We start from the raw sequence: 6,797 nt of genomic DNA on the forward strand, positions 1-6,797 counted from the left end.
TGTCAATTAACAAGCTTTCTACTATGTTGTCACATAAGTCTGCAATGCAATCAGATTTGAAAAAATTATGAAAAGTGAATAGTAGATCGAGTGAATCTTAAACTGTATAAACTAGCTGATTGCCTAGAAAACTACAACAAAGAAAGAAAATATATAATCCTGGCAGGTCATGAAAACTTGATCTTGCAACAAATTTGAGAAAAAGTAAATAGCTATAATCATTTGATGAAGCACTAGAAAATTTAACTTGCTTGAAAATCATGACACATTAACTTGCTGGAAAATCATGACACATTAACTTGCTTTTTAGACACACATCTTGGTTTGCAGTGCAATATAATCAGTAGCCTAATTATAATAATTCCTAGGAGTCCAATACCTAGAAACCAACAAAGAGGGACGAGTCCTAAGAATTGAAGATTATCTTGAAGAACTACTTACAAAAGTCAAATTTTGAAACTGTTTGATTTATTCACATTGTATGACTGTCCTCACTATTGTGTGTGCTAGTTAGACTTATGATTTTGAGACATTGACGACGTCAATTGATATTTATCATACTTTAAGCCTACTCATTGTCACATATTGATATCTGTTTGATGATTGATGTAGGTGGTCATTGAGTTATTTCTTAGATTGTTCATTTTATTTTGGACCGTGCTGCTCATCATCATAGGTACAAATGTTTGTTACCAATTAATGTTTTTATTACTTGTTCACTGCCATTAAAGACAATTGATATATGATATACAAATTGTGTTCATTATGAGTGAACCTTAGATTCCCGTTTGAGACTGAATGCAATGATTCTTGCGAACAGTTTGCATTAATCATTGTATTCAATCTTGAATTGTCTGTTTGGACAGTTTGGGGAGACTGATATTTTTATGGTAGATTCATGTGTTAAGGTTAACATTATTTTGTTTAATTTGATGAAATTTCCGTACACTGCATTTCTAGTTGTTCTCCGAGTGCATAATTGATTATCGGGAAATTAATTTCATCGATTTCATGTCGTGTACTTGGAGATCAATGCGAAATGCGGTCAAAATTTTGTCAAATTAAACAAAATAGAATTAACCTTGACGTATGAAGCTACCATAAAAGACAGTCATCCTAAATGGGATAGGGCAACACCTATAATAAAAAAGTGAGATTTTCATGCATCGAATAACTTTGTGAGTATCACGGAGTTATTATTTAGATGGATTGAAGTTGGATGAATGAAAGTCGCATGAGCCCTGCATATGAGGAAGGCGTCGAGCAGTTCTTGCAATTTGCTTTAGACAGAAGTCGACCGGATGAAGATGGAAAATATTATTGTCCTTGCATCAATTGTTTGAATGGAAGACAACAAATACTGGATGACATACGGGAACATCTATTGTGTGATGGGATTAAGAAGAATTACACGATGTGGGTATGGCATGGTGAATTGACAGACATGCAGAGTGGGTCCCAATCTGAACCGTTTGATGTAGAAATGGGAGATCGCTTGGAGGATATGATTTGTGACCTTGGACAAGAGTCTTTTCAGCAAGCACATGCCCCTATGTATGAAGGATTGCAAAGTGATTCAAAGAAGCCTTTGTATATGGGGTGCAAGAATTCCTTGATGTTGTTGTTGGCAGTGTTAAGTCTGGTTAATGTCAAGGCCAGATATGTGTGGAGTGACAAAAGCTTTAGTTCACTGCTTCAAGTAGTGCATGATCTGCTTCCAGAGGAAAACACGTTGCCTAAAAATTACTATCTGGCCAAGAAGATACTGTGTCTAATGGGTATGGATTATCAGAAGATTCATGCTTGCCCGAATGATTGCATACTGTACAGGCATGAATTCGAAGAAATTTCCAAATGCCCTAGGTGTGGGGCATCACGATACAAAGTGAAGGATGATGAGGACTGCAGTTTTGATGAAAACTCAAAGAAGGGCCCTCCAGCGAAGGTGTTGTGGTATCTTCCAATCATTCCAAGGTTTAAGCGTCTGTTTGCTAATGGAGATGACACAAAAGACCTTACATGGCATGCAAATGGGAGAAACTGCGATGGAATGGTCCGTCATCTGGCTGATTGCTCCCAATGGAAGAAGATAGATCATTTGTTTCTGGATTTTGCCAAAGAGCCAAGAAATCTTAGGCTTGCACTAGCCAGTGATGGAATGAATCCATATGGAAATTTAAGCACTCAACACAGTTCATGGCCAGTTCTACTAGTAATTTACAATTTGCCTCCTTGGTTGTGCATGAAGCAAAAATACATGATGTTGTCGATGATGATATCAGGCCCAAGACAGTCAGGAAATGACATTGATGTTTATCTAAGTCCGTTGATTGAAGACCTGACAAAGCTGTGGGACGAGGGGGTTTTAGTGTTTGATGGGTTTCAGAATGAGACTTTTGAAATGCGTGCAATGCTTTTTTGTACCATTAATGACTTTGCAGCATATGGGAATCTGAGCGATTACAGTGTTAAGGGTCATCATGCATGCCCTATCTATGAAGAGGACACAAGCTACATACAATTGAAACATGGTAGAAAAACAATGTACACAAGGCATCGGTGTTTTCTAAAACCTCATCACCCTTATAGGCGATTGAAAAAAGCATTTAATGGAAGTCAAGAACACGAAACTGCACCGATACCGTTGACTGGTGAGCAGGTCTTCTAGTGAGTTCAACACTTGAATATTGTATTTGGAAAGACCCAAAAGAAGGAAAAAGTAAGAGTTGCATATGGAAGAAGAATGTATGTGATAGTGTCTTTGATCTTCTGTACTGGTCTGACCTTGACATTAGGCATTGTATTGATGTTATGCATGTGGAGAAAAATGTATGTGATAGTGTCATTGGGACACTCCTTAACATTCAAGGCAAGATGAAAGAAGGTTTGAATACCCGTCAAGATCTAGCTGAGATGGGCATACGATCACAGTTGCATCCAAGGTCTAATGGGAAAAAAATATACTTGCCTCCAGCTTGTCATACTTTGTCGAAAAAGGAGAAGATCAATTTTTGTCAGTGTCTGCGGCAGGTCAAAGTCCCACAAGGATACTCTTCAAATATTAAGAGCCTTGTGCAATTGAAGGAGCTTAAGCTGGTAGGGTTAAAGTCTCACGATTGTCACGTCTTGATGCAACAATTGTTAGTCATGGCCATACGAGACATTTTGCCTAACAAAGTCAGGTTAGCCATAACTCGTCTGTTCTTTTTCTTCAATGCCATATGTAGCAAAGTCCTCGATCCTGTCAAGTTTGATGACCTGGAAAATGAGGCTGTAATTATACTATGCTAGTTGGAGATGTATTTTGCTCCTGCTTTCTTTGACATCATGGTTCACTTAATTGTTCATTTGGTAAGAGAAATCAAATGTTATGGACCTATTTATTTGCGGTAGATGTACTCGGTTGAGCGATACATGAAGATCTTAAAAGGGTATATGAAGAATCTACATCGTCTCGAAGCATCTATTATTGAAAGGTACATTGCAGAAGAAGCCATTGAATTTTGTTCAGAGTACATTGAAAAGGCTAAACCTGTTGGGCTTCCCGAGTCTTGGCATGACAACAGAGTGGGCGGTAAGGGTTCAAGAGGACTGCATGTTATCACTCCAAGTGTAGAAGATTTGTTAGAAGCTCACTTGTATGTCTTAAATAACAGTAATGAAGTTTTGCCATATATACTTCAGCATGAAGGTTTAGTCAAACAAAGTAATCCAAAAATGTCAAAGAACTGGGTCTTGAAAAAGCATAACAAGACTTTCTTTGATTTGTTTAAAGATACAATCTTTGCTAATGAAAATGCTTCTGAAACATTAAGAAAGCTAGCAGATTAGCCTAAAAGAAATGTTATAACTTGGCAAGGATACGACATAAAAAATTATTCCTTTTATACAAAAGCACAAGACGAGAAAAGTACAATGCAAAACAGTGGGGTCATCCTAAGGGCTGAATCTCAACACTTCGCTAGTGTACATGATGACAATCCCTGTGTAGCTTCCATCCCTTACTTTGGGTTCATTGATGAAATTTGGGAGTTTAACTATGTCAAATTTACTATTTGTGTTTTCAAATGTAAATGGGTTGACAACAACATCGGTGTGATGAAACTTACATTGTGATGAAGACCTTTGTGATGAAGACCATTGGGTTTTCAAATGTAAATGTAGGATTTACGTTGGTAGACCTAAAGAAACTAGCTTACCACAATGACCCTTTCATCATGGTAGAACAAGCTAAATAGGTATTTTATGTTCAAGACCCTTGTGATGAAAGGTGGTCCATGGTTCTACATGGGAAAACAATTGGTGTTAATGTAGAAGATGATGATTCATACATTGATACTTATGTAAGTCCTTTGTCCACACAAATAACTCCTAGCGTCGTCGGAGAAGAAGAAGCTGACGACGTTCATGCTAATTGTAATGATCATGATGAAGGAGAATTAATTAACATCGTCTAATGTAATTTTCTAATTATGTATTTCATTTTGGTACATTCATTTACATAACTGATTCAGTTTTTTTTGATAATGTTAACTAACTCAAGTTTTTTTCTTTACAGGCCTATGGCTACTCCACCTGGCTCGCCTCCTCCTCCTCCTCCTCTTCCTGCAGTAGTATCACAGTCTCTGTCTACCTTGAAGCGGACACGCAAAGCCACACGGCTACGATCCTTGGCGACTAGACCACTTGGGGCAGATAGATCGGTGGTCCACATCGATCCTGCGACCGGGAAGGACGACGATCCCCACAAGAAGAAATTAAGAATATATTTGGGGATTGTCGCTCATGATAAGGTCAACGTGACATACGAGCATTGAAAGGAAGTCCCTACTGCTCAGAAGGATTTGATATAGGAGGATATTCAGGTATTTTAGTTTTCATCTTTCATTTTCTTTATTAGCCAAAATTTATAATTTACTAAAACTAAAACCTAATTTATTATTTGTCAAGCTAAATTTGATATCCCTGAAGCATCTGACAGTAGGACAAAGAAGAAAATACTTAAGACTGTCAGGGAGCGGTGGAGATAGTTTAAATCTGATTTGACGAGGAAATGGACACTTGCAGCCGACAAGGACAGTGTGGATGACACTGTTTGTGAAAAATACGACATTAGCAAGGAGAAATAGGCCTAGTTTTGTTAGACCCGCAGAGACCCCTCGTGGGAGGTATGTACTTTGTCATTTTAATTGTTTTCCACTAAAAATGCAGTTATTATAATACATTGTAATAATGAGTTTCATTAATGTTCGATTTTTGCAGGATGTGCGGAAAAAGGCACAGGTCATCCAAAAGCAAAACACTGCCCCCCACGTATTGTCTTGTTGGGGTTATGAATATTTAGAACAGAAGCTGATGGCTGAGAAGACAAAGAAAAAACTAGAGGAAGCTACTCAATCCGGAAGCATTGAGGCCGTGATTGACCCTCTATCTCCCATCATACGACACGTGAAGTGGAAGATGGCCCGCACCAAGAAAACTAGGAAGATGACGTCTGAGGCAGCAAAGGAAATTATTGAGAAGATTACAAGTCATTTTCAATTAAGAATTGTAATTATCTTTGTTTATTCTATGAATGACTAAACAAATATGTGGTCTGTACAAGATTCTTTGGAGGAGCAGGTGTCACAGGGTTCCTTTGTCCCTCATGGACATCAGGATCTCCTGACTGCTGCCATTGGGTGACCAGAATACCCTGGCCGTGTGCGTGCTACTGGAGCCGGTGTGACCATAAAGCAATACTTTGGATCAGCTCCACGAACCTCCCGCAGTTCTTCCTCCATGCCTCCCAAAGATTTCGAGTAGCTGACTCAACAAATCAGGGACCAGCTGGAGGAGTCGATCACAAAAAAAGTGACTCGGCAGCTGATGTTATCCTTCAGCCAGATGTAATCCCAGTTGCAATCACATATCCAATCACAGGGACTTGCACTGTCTCCGAAGCCTAAGGTTGGTCCCTCAGCTGCTCATGTCAGCACAAAGGGGAGTTGTGTTGATCCCTCAATGGCCGATCCAGACATGGGTGACTCAGACAAATACGAGTTGTACATCAAAGAAAATCCTTCCTGCCTGGTTGCCATAGGAAGAGTTTATGAGGGATCCATAGTGGTTCACAACATCCCTTTGTTGCATGGCCAAGTGAAGGTTGGTGTTGAAGAGGTTAAAGATGCAAATGCTCTTGTTCCAATACCTACTGATGAGGTTATTTTAGTGGGGCAGACACTTAACACCTTCCTTGCTTGGCTGACACATCTCGTGAAGCGTTTATCAGAACAAATATTTTACTCTCATTGTATGCTTTTTTTTTCAATTGAATTGTTCACTGTAATTTAATTATGTTAATTAACTATGTTGGATAAACAGACAGCTGTGTCTACCGCAAAACTTGCAGATAGGACGGATCATGAGGTCGATGATCCCCTATATTTGATGACATTGACCATCCCATAGCTTTTTTTAAAGCCTCTCCAGGTTATGTGGGATGCTACCGTGTTCGGGGTGTTTAATCAAGACTTCCCGTTGTACATAAAGCACGAAGATCTTACTGAAATTGCACACGGTGGTCAATGTCTTAGCATATATGTTATACAGTTGTGGATGGATCAAAAAGTTACATGAAGAGTTGGATGCATAATTCAAAATACGATGTCTACCTTGGAGCCTACCTGAATGGATAAGTAAAACTCAACAACTGAATTTAAATAATGTATAATACTACAATAACTGATATTGGTCTCCACTGCAGTGCACACTGGCAAATGGTCATCATTTTGCCTAAGGAAAATCTTGTTGTATGG

The sequence above is a fragment of the Glycine max genome, chromosome 9 (genome assembly GCF_000004515.6).
Source record: "Glycine max cultivar Williams 82 chromosome 9, Glycine_max_v4.0, whole genome shotgun sequence".
Lineage (NCBI taxonomy): Eukaryota > Viridiplantae > Streptophyta > Magnoliopsida > Fabales > Fabaceae > Glycine > Glycine max.